Genomic DNA, 20,038 nt, shown 5'->3' on the forward strand with positions numbered 1-20,038 from the left:
TTTAGGACGACCATTCATGAGGGAAGCACAAATGGTTCATGATTGGTCTAAAAATCATGTCTATTTGCAATTCCAAGACTCTGTCCTTAGAGTGGATTTGGTGACTGGTAAGGTACACCCCTTAGGGAGTAAAACCATTATTGATCATCGCTCTGACACCACAGTTCACTCAGCCCCACTACAATATTGTTACACTTGTAAGAAGGATACAGACATTGGCCAAGATTCTCCTTATATGGATATCCTACCTGGGATGACTGAGTCGGACAATGTGGATTGGGTCCACCTAGCAGCAACCATAGACACTTGGGGAAATAGGGGGACGACCTGGGTAACACCTGAGGGGGATGAAATGCCTGTACCCTTAAATATGCTACAAGCAATGCATATCGCTTCCGACAAGACTCATCCTAATGTAACGAAGAAAACATACAAGTGGGTCCCTAAAGCTTCCTTAGTGACCATAGCTAGTGCTAAAAAACAGAAGCCTTGTAAGAAACGTACCACTCGCTCCAAGAAAAGTAAGAAAATGTTGCGATGGATCCCTAAACGACTATTGGAAGCCCAAGGCTACTATCAAGGAAATGATCAAATCTGGGTGCCAAAACGTAGATTGTGCTCTTACCTATCACCTGACCCAAGTGAGCCCAATCCCGTAGCTCCAAAACGAATCAATGATCGTGGAAAGAAAAAAATCACAGAATGCTACACACCCGCTCCCGAGCTAGTTTGGGTACCAAAGAAAGAACGATTTGTTCCACCTAGCTCAGGAAGGGGGGAGTCCCATGAAGCTTCTAGCTCCTCATGTAATACATCCATAGAGGTAAAAGCTTCTACACATCCTCCATCTATAGTAGTGGACCTCCATGAAGCTACAAAAGAATCCACACCTCCCAGTGTTCAAGAATCACCTGATGAACCACTTCAAGTTCGATCCTGGGAGAGCACCTTACCACCCTTGCAACTTGACGAGGCACCTAGGGTAATAGAAAACTACTGGCAAAAATCCTCACCTATTACCAACTGGAACAATTGGTTTCAAAGGGTGACAAGCTCATTTCAAACGGTATGATCTACCCAAGGAAGGGGGGAGTGTTTGCTGACAGTCATCATTCATTTGTTTCCCTCTCAACCTTTTTCCCTGACCTCTCAATCACCAATCTTAGGGATTGTACATATAAAGCTTTATACTCACAAAAAACAAAAAAATAAAGAGCAAGAGCAATTAGCAAACGAGTATGCGCAATAAAAGTCAAAACATTGACCCAGACCTACACATTTAAATCTGGTACAGTGAAACAGAAACCTATGCCATAAAACACCTTTGATCCTCATCACTTGAGTGATGGAGGGTAGGTAAGATTAGTACGATAGGAGTGTTTCTGTTTTAGAGTTGAGTGATTAGCAAAGTTCTCTTTTTCCACTAATGTGCCTCCTGGAGGTATTCCTTTTGTTTCCTAGTGTGTACAGGAGCGTGTTGCTATTGATAGGATTTGGACCTTCATGGAACCTTTCTCTCGTTCACACTTCAAATCAAGCGCGACCATCGACACAAACAGATGTTTCTTGTCCATTAGCATTGCCCCTTATCTTTTTGCATCCATGTTTGTCTGCCTTGATTGTGATTGGTAGCATAATATTCAGCGCATTTGCTTAGTATCAAACATTTAATTCAATGTAATCTTTTGTCATAATCACTTGTCTAAGTTTAAAAATCAAGCAGTCCGACTAAACTAGTTTGACCAAGCTAGGTATTAGAAATCTTCTCTTAATACCATGGGGAATGCCTTCCTAATAAGCAATGGTTACTTAGGTTCTTAATCCGATTTGGCAGCATTGTATGAAATGTACTAGGGCTTTCTAGTGGGCTTGACCTTATTGACCTTTAGCTTAAGTATAATAAAGGGAGTTTACTAATGTGATGAGCCTGGGGAGGGTAACAGTGTTATATGACCCCCCAAAGTTACAAAATTAAAATGCTGAAAATGAACAAACAAAAAATCAAAGTGCCACACTGTAAAATCTTAAGCTGGAAGAGAAATCTCAGCTTGATTTGGTACTTCACTCACATGTATTGCCTATCGTACTAGAGCCCTAGAGGTTCCCAGTATGGGCGCTTTTACTTGAAAAGCAAAAAACCCAAGGCATACAAAATAAGCACACACATCAAAATTGAATCACTGTGAAAAGACTTTGGGGGGTCAAAGGAAAAGTAATCAGTCAGGCGATGATTTCATGAGAAATTACTTTTATGGTAGCTTAACTACAAGGTCTTCTAGATATAGCCTCTAGTCAGCCCTCGAACATGAATACTTGGCTCTCGCGATTAAACAACTTAATTGACCACAGATAATTAAGAAGCTTACCCATGGTATTAATATTCGATCTCTAGTGCCTTTCGACCGTCAAATTAGCGACCCCAGACTTGTTTAATTTTTTACCTTTGCATCTGTTTATGCATTTGATTACATTGCAATTTAATGTTCATTGCTGACAAATTGTTTGAAATTCTTTTACCAATCAATTTGTCTACCTAAAACTGCATATGCTTTTTAATCACTTATGAGAATGCAATTACTGTGCCAATGTTGTTTGATTTTTCAGTGACTGAAGAAGGCTAAGGACATTCATCTCAAATACTCTTCCACCTCGACGAACCAGCTTCAACTCAATAGCTTCCGAGGACGGAATCTACATCAGGAAGGGGGGCATGTTAACCCTCAGGGCTCACGGACACCCCATCACCTACGACGAACGCGTATTATGTATTTGGTAGAGTCAGGTACCGGGCTTGTCGGACCAATAGGCAAAGGGTAAGAGTGATCGTCGATGAGAGGCGCACTCTAACTAGAATATTCAAGGGATTAGTTGAAGCATGGGCGCCCAAGTGTGAATGGGGTGAGCTCATATAAAAGCCAACTAAACCTAAAAATCACTCATTCTCTCATTGTGCAATAGAAGAGTGCTCTTGCTCCATCTCCATCTCCATCTCCATCTTCTTCTTCTTCACCTCCTTGTGTGTGTGTGTGTGTGTGTGTGTGTGTGTGTGTGTGAGAGAGAGAGAGAGAGAGAGAGAGAGAGAGAGAGAGAGAGAGAGAGAGAGAGAGGGAGAGTGTGTGTGCGATCGAGCATTACGAAGGCACGACGGCGGCGAAGCGGTTGAGCGCGGCACGACTACAGCTTCTTCTTCATCGCGGCGAGGAATCCACCACGAAGGTGAGTGTAGAGCGGTGAGTGACACACCCTTTGCTCTCTTGAGCTTGCTAGTTTAGGCTTGTTGTGTGCTTGGAGCCATTTGTGGCTCGCACACGGTGTATTGGCAAGTCCCTTGCTTCGACAGTGCGGCAAGGAGCGCACAAACACACACAGTGCCTCTATAACGACCCGACACACACTCTTGGGAAGATACACACACACACACTATGGGGCACCACTCGGCTTACACAACACACTTGGCCGAGACAGGGAATACACCTCTGGAGTGAGAGGAGAGAGACTATCCACTTGCCCACTCCACACAGACACACACACACACACACACACCCACCCAAAACACTCAGCTCAAAAGAGGAGAATTTCTGATGTTTAGATACAAATGAGCTTGGGCCAACACCAATGGGGCAAACAGCTCACACAATATGGGTAAAAGATACCAGATACAATCACAAACTGGAGCAGAAACTTCGCTCATAGGAGAAACTTACACAGCCAAAACAGCAGAAAAAAGGGAGAAATTTCGCAAAATGGACAGCGCCATCACGTCCGGAACGGCCCAAAACCCCAGTCTACAATGTCAAAGTGCTTATATCTGACCTCGGATGAGCAGTTTACGGCCAAAACAGGCTCCAAAAATCCCAAAAACACAGTTGCGGCTGTTCCTCCTCTCTTCTCCACGTTTTTTCTGGTCTTCTCTCTGTTTTTTTCAGTTCCCACACTTATCGTTTTTAGTTGGGCACACTTGGCCTTTTAGATGACCTCAAACGGACCCCGAACAGGCCAAAAACTGACCTCGCAGTGCATAGTTGTCACCTTTTTGCATCATCCGCACACTTGGCACTCATTTCTTTTCAATAATGCGTCTCGCAACCACGTGAAGTGGCCCCAAAAAGTGGTCCTAATGATGAACTTTCTGCATAACTCTCACAAGAAAACACCCACGTTGTGTCCGTCCTCATCCGCCTGCAAATATTGACCCCGTTCGCCCTCCTGACGTCACTAGATGCCATCTGACGCACCTGCTTACCTCATGTCGTCGGCCCGCGGATAGCTTCCTTGAGAAGTTTTACGCACTACCAACTCCTCCTTATTGTTGAAAAAACACAGTGGTACTGGTAATAGTGAAAATCGATGCACTATGTACACCCTGTCATACCTGTACACATGTGGGCCCCATGTAACCACCTGGCTCTGAAAAATGGGCAATTATTTATTTGATGCACCATGCATGTGTATGTACATATGCGAAATCCCTTGCTCCAAAAAACTCCTGACACCGTGTATATAATGATTGGAATCAACTCGAAAAGTTGAATTCGTCCGCTACCGTGTGGTAGATTGCGGAATTCTTTCCTTGAAATTTTAACTGGGAGAGATCAAACTGTGATCCTCAATGCCTATGGGGTGATTTAGCAGTCACCCTCCGGGTCATACCCCAAACAATATGTCCATAGACACTCCGTAGTGCTATAGAGAGAGCAAGAAATCCACACAAGTGAACTGCCTAGCTCTTGTGGACCATGCTGTCTCAACTGATTGCTGCATCTATACTTCCTTGTAGAGATCAGCTGCTGTGAGTTGAAGATTTATCAAAAACTCAACTTGAGTGTCGCACTGAAAACATGTAGTGCAAAAATGACACTGTAAACATCTTGAATGACAAGACCCTTGCTTGTCCCTTAACGTCGATGTATACTTCCCTGGGTAGAGCTGTTCACTCTTGAAAACAATCACCCAAAGAATGACAATAGTTGGGTCTTACCCTTGGCCTGACAATGGCTCTTAGCCTGTGTGGCTCATAGCCCTTGTGCAAATTAGTGTTCAATGGATGAACCGATGAAGACTAATTTGAGTAGCATCTTAGCCACGTGCTAGCTGAGAGTTAGAGCACCTTGGCTCAGGCTGACTCACGAGCAAAACACGTATCAAAAGCTTCTTAGAAGATTTTCATTATTCCCTTAAAGAGAGAGAACGAGAGAGAAGAAGAGCATGCTGGGCTGCGGAACTTTCCTTGAACGACTATGACGTGTATAGTTGATTGCCATGCTCGTGTGCATCTTATGCCTAATGTGCAACGTATCCTATAAGCATGGAACAAGTTTCTGCTACGACTCTCTCATTGAGAGAGGTAACAGAAAAACACAACCACATCTTGATCTACCTGCCTTGCAGGGTCGTGATTGTATGAAAATGACTTAGCATTGGCACTTTGCCTGTGAAATAAGTCCTAGATTTAGGTTCCTTTTAGTGCTGTTGGGTGTTGATAGCAACCAACCATAAGGTTCAACAATCCATTACTTAGTCTGTCCTTGATAGAGTTGCGAGTGTGATAGCGGAAGCATAATGCATAAAGTGGTGGAATCCATGCCACCTGCTTAGCATGCCTTGCATGCAAAAACGTAAGCCCTTGGCTACTATAACGGTCTCAAGCGTAAGAACCAAAACCATAAGTGCCTTGCACAGAATAAACTTGTAGGGATTCTGTGAGCTGACATTCCCTATTTTGCCAGTTCCCCAAACTTTTGTGCCAAAGCCCTTGATTCCAAATCAATGGCAGTACCTCGGCACAAGGGAGAAGCCGTGCTTCATGTAAAATTGCCAAAGCACTTTGCTTTGCACAATGACAATAATTGCCAAGTAAAGTGTAAACATGGAAAAAAAACAAGCAAAACTTAAACTTGGCTAACCTGGTAGTTGTTGCTGCAACCGGTTGTTATGAGATTCCAAAGGGAAAGCTCGCGTAAAGGTGGCTCATAGCCAAATCGGCCGTGCGAGAAAGAGTTGTCACATATGGATATACGCCCTCTTGTATCATATACATCCGTCGTATACGGAATGAAATAATCTGCAAACCGTTTGCCAAAGCCTTCCCAAGTTTGTATGCTCATAGCATATTGCAAACGTGGTGAGTCACTATGGAAGATGCATAAATAGAAGCCTTGCTTCACCTAAATCTGGTACTGCTAATAGCCAACAGATGTGGCTGCAAATAGCATGACAAAAAGAATCGACCTTGTTGAGCAATTTCAAGTGAAATTAACCAGTATTGTGTGGCAAGCATCCTATGTCGATTGGTAGAAACAGTGACAAGTAGTCGGCCATGCCGAGCAACTTGTTGCCTTCAACAAGTCTAGTAATAGGCCATGTCTATCTCCTTGAGATACTGAAAAACTGGCCCTTGGCCTTGCCTTTGAAAGAAAATGTAACCTGTGAGTGACGAGCGTGCACTATCAAGGTACTCAAGAGAAGCCATGCTTCACATAATTATGTTTGGCCTCATTGGCAATAAACGCTATTGACGACAGATGTCATAGCAAATAGAGTCAACTGCGTCGCTCATGCACAGATACTGGACCTTGTCCAATTGTCCTATGCACCCCCACAAAATGGTCATACCATATAGTTGTAACAATTTCCTCAGATTAATTCCGTGAGAGTGGTAACATTTGCATTTAAGGCATTAAAGTTACTTTCAAGTACACTTTGGCGCTGTTCCAAAGTCTTGAAAGCGGCTAAATCAACAAGACCATGATCTCCTAGATCATCGGTATCATGCATGCTAGTATCGGAAACTCTCGTAGCTGTCGGATTTTGAGGGACTTGCTCAAAATCAGACGTGTGGGAAGGTGGTACATTCTCACCGGCCCTGGTAAACACGTGTTAATGCAAAGAGAGGGAAAATAAACACCAACTCGTACCTTATTTCACGTAATCTTGGCTTCCTTGTTCTTCGTAAGAACGCCGGTGTTGAATCAACCAAGAACAGCTTGAAAAGAAGAATCGAATCGGCAGTCGATGAATCACTTGAAGTCACCGAATAATAAGAAAAGCGTGTCATGCCAAGGGTAGGACTAGACGGGCACGGCCCGGGCAATGTGCCGAGCACACATGCAGTAAAGGGGTCTATATATGGAAGAGGGCCAGGGGCCTATATATAGGATGGTTGGGAGGTTATTCGCATGTCTGTAGACCCGCTGGTCTAACATTGCTATCAGAGTAAGGTGGAGAGGAGGGGGCAGCAGGGAGCTATGGAGGAGGGAAGCATGGCGTTCACTCTGGAAGCATGGCGATCTCTCTCTCCCTCCCTCTCTCTCTCTCTCTTCATGGAGGAGGCGAATTCGATAAAGGAATCAGTGAAGGAATCATGAAGAAAGGTTGTGGCCCTCATGCTTCTTTGCATGGATTTGCATGAGTTTGCATGCGGTGCCATGGAGAAGTGGAGGAGAAGCCGAAGCTATCGAGCGTGTGCAGGGAAGCTAAGCCGGGAAAGGGGCCGTGGTCGGACCTACGTCAAATCGATCGAGGTTAGGCTTAGTTGGAGCGCCTTGGCGAGGAGGTGAAGTTCCGACCCTGCAGCAGGCCCAAATGCCGCCCAAATCGCGAGCTATAGCAAGATTTTCCCCAGAGCAGGCGGCCGAAGTTGTCTGCAGACAGAGCTCCTTTTTTTTTTTTTTTTTTCGGGCTCTCTTTTTGGTCCGTCCACACTCGGCCAAATTTGGTGCCCTTCACAAGGTCCTGTGCATACGCAGCTAGTGCCGACACTCTTCGGAGGTTGTTCCAGTTTTCCTCTTCGATTCGGTACGCTTTATCAACACAACTTGCGGTTGATTGTGCCCATTTCCGCAGTCCGCCTCTGTTGCGACACAGCTTTTGAAAGTTTCGGCAAGACAACAGCCATCGATCGGTCACCTTTCACCAATTTTGTGATTGCATACGATGCCAATCGCATCGGCCAACTCTGCAATTTGATTTGCATGTTTCAGATTCTCGATGGCTGCAGATTTTGAGGACACGTTTCAAAGATTTACTGGTCTTTTGCATACGACGCAAACCAGCTTATCGGCCGCTCAAATTTGCTCTCTAAGTGCCTTTGATAGCATGCTTTATTTCTACTTGCTACTTGGTGAGCCACGTGGTCGCTTGTGGCCTCAAAGAGTCGAAAAAGGACCTTTGGCTCACCAAGTAACCAGAATCTTCTGTTTTGAGACTAGTATTGTACGGTTGCATCTACACCATCATATACACGCACGGACCTTGGAAGCTGCAGTCTCAGGTAGTAGAACCCCCACCGGACTCTCTCAAGTTGCAAGTAGGTGTCCAAAATAATGTTGATGTGATAAAACTACTAAACAAAGAATTCACTCCACCCTACTTTCATTAAACGGTTATTCTGCAACACGAAGGCCACATCGTGAAGAGCACTGCTGCAGCGAAAGGCGTTCGCACACAAAGGGAGGCTGGACGCGACTTGAGAGCAAAGAAAACCAATAAATTGCGAGCACCTCTCCCTCACCCACACATCACACGCACACTCGTTGCTACACTTCAGCACTCTCCATTGTGCCCTCGTCAGCTACTCTCCATATCCTTCTCAGCTACCGGCCGTACCCTCCTTGCATACCCTTTTTGTTCACTCCCTTTTCATCTTACATGGGTTGCGCGGCTCCAATTTGAAGCGCGGCTCTACTTTTCATGTTGAAGGCCTTAGGCCCCTGTCACACGCAGGCGACGAACGGAGCTCAAAATAGATGACTTGGGTCCTTTGCTTGTCCCACGAAGCGGACACATTTTATGTATTAAACTTTTTTCAAAAGTTTCATCAAATGGGAGCAGCCCAGCTAGAAGAAATCTCGCCTATGTCGGAAGAAGTGGAAGGCTCAAACCCTATCACGTGCTCTCGTGCCATGGTTGCGGATGTTCGCTATGTAGTAGAGATGGGCGAGGGGTCTGCTGCTGCTGCGGGAGATTTTTAGGAGCTACGGACTTCTTCTTCATCCAATCACTTTTTGCCCCCTCATCCTCACACACGTTCGAGCGGACTTGTGTGACATAGGCTTTAAAAAACTCCCCTTTTTGTCATATCCTATTCATTACCTAATGTGGGTTTTTGGATTCTTGAGCCACGAGGTAGCCCTCAAGCCTAATAACTTGGTGAGCCTAATATCCTTTTTTTTTGGCTATTTGAGCTTAGAATCAGCCACACTCTTCACTTTTCTGACGTTGGATCTTGCAAATGCATCCTACGGTCAACTACTATGCGTAGCTTTTTTTGATGCGCTCGCTTTTCATACGACTGCTTTACGACGTCGCATGTAATACTTAACAGGAGTTTCAATTGCACGAGGATTTTGACATGTTTCTGACGGCCAAGATAGATTGGCAAACTCCTGTTAAGTATTACATAATTGATGAGAAGTTCTGGCACCGGGTGATTTTTATCTTCTCCAACAATCTCCTGCTTCCTATGAAGAGGAAGAAGGACTTCTTACGGATGGTGGATATTGCAGAGGTGATGTCACCCATGGAGCTATCGGGACAACCAAGTATAACCTCCTATTCTATAACTTGATGCTTCTTTCACCAAGGTATTGCATAAAATTCTATTTTGCAACACCAATGGTTGGCCTAAAAGGTTTTTTTGAAAGGAGGATAGAGGATGCTCTACCTAGCGTAATCCCAAAACGCAACTGTAGGTTGCTACTGAGGACACACACATGATGAAGACAATGATATTTGTGTTAATGCTTGTTTTGTGTGTGACAGAAAGGACATATATTACAACAATGGTGGATGATTCTATTGCATGACCATGACTCTAGATCGAAAACATTGCAAGGTTCATTATCTGCATCCAATTCGCATGTCCATGTGTTTGCTTGGCGCAACACATAAATGCTATGGGGCAAGGCATGGCTTCTGTTTCTTATAATTTTTTGAGAGAACACAGTGCCAACTCTCCACCATACTTTTTATGGCACTTCTACATGACGTGCATTGTATAATTAGCATTTTCACTTCACCCTTGATTGCAATACTAAATGTTAAACTATTCACATTGCTTTTATGTAGCTTGACTCAAACATTGTCCTCTGACTTGCACAATTGAACGACACCCGTATACGATTATCAGGTCAGTTGTGCAATTCATTTTTCATTGTCTGTTTATGCTTTCTGTGTTTTTTGAGTTTGTCAAAGCTTCCTCAAGTTTAGTTTAGACACATGTTCTCCTCACCAATTGCATGCTCAATCTTGATCATCGTATCTATATATCAAATAGACATGCACTTCTTTTCTCACAGTTTAGCAATCCAACTTATGCATTGGAATACTCAATGCACTCTGTACATATTTACGTTATTCCTGGTGGTTGATGTCAATCTACGTATGTCCTTGTTTGGTTTGAAAATGCATTTCATATATTGCTGCCCAACGTTCTCCTCTGGATAATCGTTCTGTAGCACGAGGACAAGCCTTTATCTAAGTATCTTTCTCCTCAAATATGTTTTGCACCAAGTTTTGTGAACGACTGCGAGAACTCCTTTCTCTCTCCGAATGTGACAACGCATAACTCTCTCTCTCTCTCTCTCTCTCATGCCCTCTCATATTCTATGAGAAATAAAGAAAATTGACTACGCTTGATTGAGGCTAAGATGGGTTTCTCAAAGATGAGTTCACGGTCTAGATACTAAATGGTCGATATCACTAGGTTGAATGGTAATCTGTAAACAACTACCAAAGTAGATTAAGGACTAGGTTAAGCTACAAGCCTTTTGCTCGATTCAATTACCCTCTTTAGTAGCTCTTTGTCAATTCTCGGACAGAAGCGATAGGAGATGGAAAGAAGCAAATTGGTTAACTACCTAGTACAACCTCAACAGAACTGAAAGACTAATGATTAACAGACTGTTGAAGGTTTGAGCAAGAGCTTATGCCAATTTGTAAGGCTGAATTTGATTGGAAAGCTTGGCACTGGCCCGAGCATAAAAACTTTACTAAATTGCAAACAAAGGAAATCTATTACAAATTAATGTTCAAAGCAGATTGGTTCTCCCCACTCAATAAGCAGTGGCGGAAGCAATGGCCAGAGTCCATTTGGGCATCAATAGCAAGTAACATAAGGGACCCTCAGTGGCCCCCATCTATGAAGATCTTTCTATGGAAGGTGTTATGGGGGGCTATTCGTATTGGGGTAAGATACTAACTACAGGGATAGGCTCAAATAGATCCATGGAAGGTCACCTTGCCTTGTTCCAGGACTCACCAACTACAAGAGGCCTTGTAGGTAAAATATGCAAATGGTTACAAAAGATGTGGAAGATCTTGTTCTTCAAGAATGATTTACTCTTGGGAGGAAATATTTTGAAGAAGTAAACTATCCTAATATGCACCTAAATTGTCAGTGCCTGCTATTTCAAACAAGTCTAGAAGTCTAGGAATCTACGTGCCTAAGGAGTGGAAATAACAAATCATGACCGTCATGGTTGTCATAACAACCAAATCACAAAATGTAACTATGTAAGTAGCTTTCGTCTGTCAAGGCATGTGTAGGTCCAAAACGTATGTTATGACCCCTCAAGGCAACTAACATGCTTGAGGATAATTGTACATTCCTTTTTGGGTTAATATAATTTATCCATTCACAATTGTGAGTAGGGTAAAAAAATAAAAATGTGTTGAATAGATATCACCAATTCACCGTTAATCAAGACAAGAATTAAAGGGGTAAGTGTTAATTTTAAAAAGCTAGTGCCAAATTATTCTCTTCCAAATAGAAAGCATGTGCTTAGTGCTCACAAATCTTAATTTAAACCACTACCACCACCACCACCACCACCACCACCACCACCACCCCCCCCCCCCCCCCCCCCCCCCCCCCCCCCTTTTTTTCTTTAAAATGAACAATCTCAATTGTAAATCAATGAGACTTGATTTTCGAGGTTAAAATTTGGGCATTTGAGTTATAAATCTTGTCGAGTACCCTAGATTTTTGCCAAAATCTTGGTTCTCTTTTAGTTGCCCTTAAAAAACATGGCGAAGAAAATGGTTGTTTTATCGAGCATTGGTGTGTTGAAGAGAGAAGAATGCATCAAGAGGCCACGAAGAAAGATGGTTCTGTTGTAATTCTTTTTGACTCCATGGTTCATTTTGAGCATGGAGGAGGAGATGTATGGTTGTTTTAAAGGAGAATAAGTCAACAAAAATAGTCTATCCATCTATCCTCTTAAACTTTTGCATTTAAAGTAGTGACTTTTGGGTCAATAAATGCACTAGTCGTCTTCAACAAGTCATTGGGCTTGCATTCAAGAAAGAATTTTAGGCATCTTCAACGAATTTCCTAGGGGCCTGTCTACAAACGAGACTACTTATTTGTAACTAACAAGTTTAACTACCACAAAACAAAGAAAAATGTTTATCAACATAAATATATGCCATTTAAATTGTAGTGAATATTTCACAATGCCAAGTTATAGTATGAAAGCCACTAGTTCGAGTTATAAAGGTAGTGGTCCAGATGCCCCAACAACAAAGAAAAAATCTATTATCAAGTAACAAAGAACTTAGTGGACGCACAAGGATCCTAGAAAGGTCAAAGAGATTTTTCAAAGGAGGGAGTACACAAGCCGCTCGTTGTAGGTGAGGGATAATCTGAAAGACTTTGTAGCCTCCTTGGGAACCGCGTTGTTCATGGCATCCAACAAAAAGCGAGTACTACAACAAATAAAGTCTGCATTTGGTGGGACAAAAAAAAACGAACCCAAGAATCTGGTGGTAATTGTGGGGGCTAGCCTGAAGGTGATTCCGCTTAACTTAGCACCATTTTTGGTGCATGCTTTAAATGCAATGGATTTGGGCACTTTGCAAGAACTTGTCCAACTGCCCTAAGCATGGGGACAGATCCCAAGGATAGGGAGAGTTGCAACAGAAGCACCACAAACAAATACAAAAATGAGGAATCCACCACACAAGGAAAGTGGGGCAGCTAGAGATGAGGGGGAAGGTCCATAGCTATCTTGAAGGCCCTCCTCATATGAAAACCAAGAGCAACCAGGGAAGTCCTCTCAAGCCTAGAAAGTGGAGTAAAGGCCACCCCTACCTTTTGGTTTTCCCCGTTGCAGAAAACAACTATCTTCATGATCCAAAAGATAAATTCTCTGAGCTACATTCAGTAAGAGTGATGAAGGATGGCAACACGTCTCAAACATCTTTTGCAACGCATTAGGGCCAAAAACGTCTCAAAAGGGCTTGTGTAAGAAATTCGCTATGTTGCTAATTAGTAGAGGTTTGACTCATCAAAACGGATCCAAATATAGCTATTTGGGCTTTTAAAACAAAATCTAGATCATATCCAGCCCTTCAAAGAGTATCCAACCCTCTGAGGTAAAAGTGACTTTTCTTGCATGTCGTGTTGTGCTATCCTTGAGGTGTGGGTTGCAATCAAGTACTTCGGTGGAAAACTTGAAGCTTCCTTCATGCTCTTTCTTTTTCGCTTTTGATTTGTTTCCACACCCCTCCCACTCTCCTCCCTCACAAATCCGGACCCTCAAGCCATGAATAGGGCAAAGCCCATGCATAGAGCTTAACCCATGAGCCGGTCTGCATCATCTCACAATGTCTACTGCAAACCACACCTCTAGTAATAAGTTTCATTTGAGCATTAAGCTCAACCAAGTCTATGCAACGACTAGAAGTGTTTATCAGAGACCTCTCAGGGATGCAGAAGAAGCTCAAGGGCTACGAAGAGAAGGATGAAAACACATAAATACTTGGACAGATGGAAGCATTTACCCGTTGGACCCACAAAACCAATATGTATCCACCTTTTCATACACCTCATGATCTTATGAGATTTGTTGGAGATGGAGAAGATAGGTTGCGAGGCTATTGTTCAAGGCTTTGTCAATCACAAAACTGTTATGTCAAACACATAACCTTTCTTCAAAATTCGTGATGCGCTAAAGACAAAGAGATCAAGAAACTAGAAAATGAGATAACAACTTTGACTCAAGAGAGTGACAGTTTTAAAAAGCTTAAAGAAACACCAATAGGATTGCAAGAAATGTCAAAATGAATAAAATCTTTTGACACTTTTACAGAAGGATCTGGCAAAAAAAAAAGAGAATAAAATTTGCAAGAGAACATGTGACAGGCATTTTAGGGTTTGATATGTTTAGTACAGATGAAAGAGTTAAATTTTTGAATGAGATTATGAATAGATCTAATGTTCTAAAATTGTTGAAATTACCCAAAAACCAGGGCCTTAAAGAACTTGTCCTTCAAGATTTGTTGAAGGATATGAAATAACTAGTTAACCCCTCACATATCCAAGAGGAATGTGATACAGTTGGAGTAAGCAGAAAGGGATATAGAGCTAATCTCAAGGCCAAAATTTCAGGTTTGGAAGTACTACAAGATTAGAGCATTTGGTTGCCTGGATCTTACAATGTTACAATGTAGGCAAATATAGAATCTTGTTGAATGAACAAATGCCTAGATACTTTGGTGCATATAAACACGTTCAAGGATCATGCCATATGAAAAGAGTAAGCAAAATTCCTGTTTTGAATACAATGTCTTCAATAATATATGGATGGATGTGAGTTCAAGTTACCATGGTTAAATACTATGGAGTTAAAGAAGATGAACGTGAGGGTGTCCTTAAATTTGTGATGAAGCTCAAAGTCAACAAAATAAAAAAAAGTAGAGAATTAGTATTTCTTTGATGAACAAAGCCTTGGACAATAGCCTCGACAAACTTGAGTTGGAAAGAGCTTTACCTTATAACTACAAGTGTGAAGAGTACACCAGATTTGGCAAAGAAGAGAATGGAGGTTTGGAGGAATCTTGACCAATTCTTGAAGATCTTAAGACAGCAAAGTGTGCACAAGCAGCTATGCAATAGACTTCAAGAAAGCAAGAAAGGCTTTGATAACATCAATCATAAATGCCTGGGGGGGTATAATACATCACCTACTACATGGTAAAAGCTCTTTCAATTCAAAATATGTGAAAACTACACATGTCTTAGTACTAATTAAGTTTTTCTCTTTTGGTTTTCAACATATTTTGTACTTGCATGGTCCATATTTTGCAAGAGGAGGTCTAGTTGCTACATGGAATACAAAGGGAATGGAAAAATCTCACTATCAAGCACACAATTCCTTTTTAGATGTACAAGAAAAGGAGGTGGAGAAAGAAGAAGCAACCCTCTTATAGAGCTATTCAATTGGCTTTATAGGAGACAACTTCAGAGAATGAAGGCATCAATAATACAAGCCTTCAAAATGCCCAACATTGGCTATAATGTAATAGTGAAGGTTTCATAACTCAATACTTTCAAAATGCCCAACAAACTAGCTACAATCTACATTGGTTTGATGATTCAATACATCAAATTTTGATTAATTTTGCATCATGCTCGTATGGCATGTTTCCTCTCTACCTAAGGAATTTTCTTCTCATGTAGCTACCTAGGAATGTAGCAACCTTGTCTGTAGATGCATCCTTGTCTGCATACGCTAAAGCATAGCTAGAATAACATAAAAAATATCCTTCTCTAGAAGCATAGAAGCCAAGAGCAGAACCAGATATTCTTAGAGCAGCTTCTCTTTCTAAAAGAAAAACCCTGTTGGAATTTATTTGTAGCGGATAGAAACCCATGAATCTTGAGAGGGTCTTCAATGCAAATAGGGAAAGCTGAGGGTCTTTATAGAATTGGGCATGGAGATCACAAAAGACTTCTTTGTCTTGCTTTGGAAGGTAGTGCACAAGGGCATGTCCATCCTTTCTTGTTGATCCTTCACCTACCTTTCCCCTTGAACCTCCTATCCTACCCAAAAAAAGTCTTCATTAAGAAGCTCAATTTGCAAAAACAAGGAAACACTAAGTAATCACATAACCTTGACAATTTGAGTATGTGCAATTGAGAGAAAAACTAAACTTAATCTATTAACTTACCTTCTACAACTCATCCTCTTCAGATTGTTTTTGCTTCTCCAAATTTATTGATCCTCTTTCCGGCTCCACTTCTTCAACATGGTCCTCTCCCAAAACTCTCAATTTCAACCTAACAAGCCTATATTCAAAGGCATCATCTTTTAGGGAAGGCTCCTCCTCCACAACTCTATTGAGACACAAGGAAAAAGCTTCTAGAGCATCAAGGTATTTGTCATTGGAGGTTTGCAAATCAAGAGCCAAAAACTCCTCTTTAGCCTCTTCAGTTGTCTCCACAAAACCTTCTTCTACCTCACAAGCTTTAACAATTGTTGCCAGGGTACAAGACTTGAATGTGCCGAGAGTGATATAGTCTTTTCCATTGAGATGATAGTAGGGTAAGAAGGGAAGTGTGAGAGAGGCCTCAGAGATAGGAACATCTTCAGTAGGCTCCTCAACAATTGTCTCTGCCCTAAAATGTGCCACATTTAGGTTGACACTTTCTTTTCCTTCAGAAGAAAATCATTGGGCTCCTCTACAACTTTAGATTCCTCCATGCTTGCCTTAGTATCAACATAGGTGTTTTTGGGAAGAAGGCAGAGGGGAGCCTGTGAAGAAGAATCACTTGGAAGCATAATATCTAAATAGATAAGAAAGGCAATATACTTCAACACAAGATTACAATGTTCCTTTAGATGATTTGGACAAACCCCTAGGATAGTGCTTGTAGAAGTCTTTATCTTTTTGAACTTCCTTGTAATCCTTCCCCTGTCAAAACTGGATTTCCACAAAAAGCAGTTAAATGGACAAATTTTGCTGTATGCACAGAGAGCTTGTCTTGAAGTTGCACTTTCAAAAACCTTCCACTCTTCCAGTATAAATTCCCTGCACTTGTCCACCAAAGTGACAATGCCAACCTGTGGATTGAAGCTAGACATTGCATCTGGAAAGCAAGATGTATCACATTCTTCCTGTATTAATGCATAAAGAAGCTTTTATGAGGGGCATTCCTAAAGTATCTCAATTCTTCTTGCCAGAGGTTCAACCATGCAGTCTAGAGAAAAAGACCAAACCAAGCGAATAAAGGGGGTTTGAAAAGGTCAAACAAGGGGTATTTGCTTTTGGCGATTGGATGATCAAAGGTAGCCTTATCGCTTTGTATGCTCTTCTTAGAATTTTTGTCCTCTTATAGGTTTAAGACAAATGAGAGGTTCAAAAGAGAGATGAAAGTTCAATAAATGAGGGCTCTATAAGTAGGAAAAAGACAGGGTCAAGCAAAGGGACTAGAAAGATGGAAAAGACAAGGTCGACAAGGTGTTGGAAAGAAAAGTTGAGCTTCTTGAAAATGGAGCAAGAAAATGAATGGGGGTTTTTATAGAGGCAAAAATATGACCGTTGGATATCCATGTGGACCAATGCATGTGTGCCATGTGGCACCAATGGCTATTTTTTCAAAATTTCCAGAGCCTATATAAAATTCTCAGACCCGATTTCCTAAAATTTTACCTCTCTCTCTCTCTCTCTAACATTCAATTTCCCCCTCTCTCCATCTGAGACAGGTTCCCCCTTCTCTTCCTCTCCTCCATCTCCATCTCTTTCTACCTTTCTCACTCTAGCATTCAGGCTCCTTCTCTCTTCCTTCTCTCCACCTCCATCTACCCACCTTTCTCTTCCCTTCTTTCCATCTCTCCATCTCTGTCTTAAATTGTCTGACAAGCTTGAAAATCTTTCTCCTCACATATATTTTCCATTTTTGGCATTCCATTTATTTCTTCCATTCACCTTCACATTCCTCAAAAGGCTCTCTTACATATCTTATTTTGCAGTCCTTCTCTCCAAAGCTCCATCATAAGGCTCTCTTGCATCTCTCACTCACTCCTACATGTCTGACCATACAACACGATACATGCCACTTTGACTTGGTCAAACCCCCTACTTGCTTCGTGTGGTCCTGTGTCTATACCTCATGGCCGTGACAAAACGAACTGCAAGGAAAGTTCCAAAACCTTAACCACAACCTGACCTTGATTCTAAGGTGGATGACCCTGCTCCTATGGAGGAAAAGCCCAATGTTGAGCCTTCATCTCTAAGGGGGAGTCACATGAGGAAGAGAGTCAACTACCTGGTCAGGTCATTGCAAGAAATAAGAAAGGCAGTCCAACCGGCTACTCATCCCCAAGCTTTGTTTCATGAGAGTTGTGAAGGAAATCTCAGATAGGATTTGTAGGACAAGGAGGACTCAATTGTTTGAGATAGCAGGATGGAATCTCAAGCATTGTTATGCTTGAAAGAGGCAGCTGAAGACTTTCTCATAGACTTCATGAATGATGGGTACATTGCTATTGCACATGTTCATAGGGTTACACTTATGGTCAAGGATTTTGTCTTTGTTAGCAGGTTAAGGTACATGTTTGATAAGGTTCTTCAAGCCATACCTAGCTCTCATATTTTCAGATCGTTAACATTCCCCCTGCCAAAGCTCCAAAGAAGTCAAATGTGGTGATAGAGGATGTCACTCATCTCTATCCCACAAGATTGGCAATGGAGCAAGAGGAGGAGAAAAAGAAATCTAAAGAGAAAATGGAGGAGGAGGATAAACTACTAGAAGAGAAGATTCTTCAAACCCAGATAGACATCTTGAAGGCCAGCAACTCAATTTCTTTCCAAAAAGTCACTGAGTAAATTGTGGGTGATGTTTCAATGCCTTGGGAAGAGAAGTTCTACATGGATATCAAACCCGAAGATACCAAGATGCTTCAAGATTTCAACATTGAGATTTTTGACATTGTTGTCAATATCAGCATAAGATTTGTGACATGTTATTTATGTAATTCTGTAAATATGTTCTATTTTTGACATGTTTGTTTATTGTGATCCTCTCATGTTTAGATGTATAGTTCAAGAGCTCCTATAGGATATGGGCAAGAAGATTTTTATTCTGGATCCTCTAGTTACCCAATCCATATTCAATAAACAACAAAGACTTGAGGGTTTCTTGAAGGGAGTGGATATTCACTATGCAACATTATCATATACCCCTATGTGGAAAAGTAAGTAATTCCTTGTGTTGACCTCCATTTAATGCCTTGTTTTCAAAGAGTAATTTTAATATTTTGTCTTGCTTTTCTCAGTGGGCATTGGAGCCTTATAGCACTTGATTTGGAAGAGAATCATGCTATGTTTCTAAACTCACTCCCAACTCCTCATGGCAATTGCAAAATGTAAGACGATCACAATTTTCTTGCTGATATGTGCACTTATCTATATTTTTGTGACCATGTATTATAATGATGACCAAAATTTTCTTTCTTTGGATTGGTTTGAAGTACTGCTAAGATTATCAAGAGCTACTTGCAGGAGAAGTTTCTTGATTTTAAGCTATTGGATGAGAAGAAACATTTTGTTTATTTCAGCCCTTGCAAAAGGATTCAACTTCTTGTGGATGGAGAGTCATTGAAAATGTATGGAGGTCTATTATAATGACAACCCTTGAGTTGCATGAGTATCCTGATTCCTGGGTGAGAGAGAAGGCCATGTCCTTGATTTTCAACCATCCTATTTGTCCTTATGACCGAGATTCCCCCATTGGTGCAAATGTCCCAGATCCCCAACCACCAATCAAAACTTCAAGAAATAACCCGCTTCTACAAGAAAAAGAAAAGGACCCCCATACCATTCTCTTTTGAAGTTCAAGGTAGATAAGGCCAGGAAAAAGAAGGAAACAAAGAAGGATATCAAGGACTCCAAGAAGGATACAAAGTCCAAAACATCGGCCCTCTCACCCCTCATATTTCCTTTTAAGTCCACAAAGACACCCAAGAAGGAGGCTCCAACTCAAGACCCCTCTCCAATAGCTGAACATAAAACACACAAGCAAAGTGTGGCCACACGGGCATCAAGTGCCAAGAGGAAAATGGATTGGCCTTGAGCTCTCTTGTAATGTATATATGTGCAGCTTTTTGTTTCATATGGTCTCTTTATGTAAAAACAAACTTAACACAGAGAAGTTCCAATGCTTATAAATACAAATATAACTTTTTTAGTGATATACAAAAATGGTTCTATTGTGATAAACAAAAAAGCTACTTTGCTTGCCATTGCTTTACATCAA

General features: G+C 41.7%; 1 pseudogene; it reads right to left on the reverse strand.

Moving 5' to 3' along the window:
* Window positions 1–7,380: 7,380 nt before the first annotated feature.
* Window positions 7,381–7,871, reverse strand: LOC147446893 (uncharacterized; annotated as a pseudogene).
* Window positions 7,872–20,038: the final 12,167 nt, after the last annotated feature.

The sequence above is a fragment of the Adiantum capillus-veneris genome, chromosome 11 (genome assembly GCF_014529385.1).
Source record: "Adiantum capillus-veneris isolate H3 chromosome 11, ASM1452938v2, whole genome shotgun sequence".
In the NCBI taxonomy this organism is placed as follows: Eukaryota; Viridiplantae; Streptophyta; class Polypodiopsida; order Polypodiales; family Pteridaceae; genus Adiantum; species Adiantum capillus-veneris.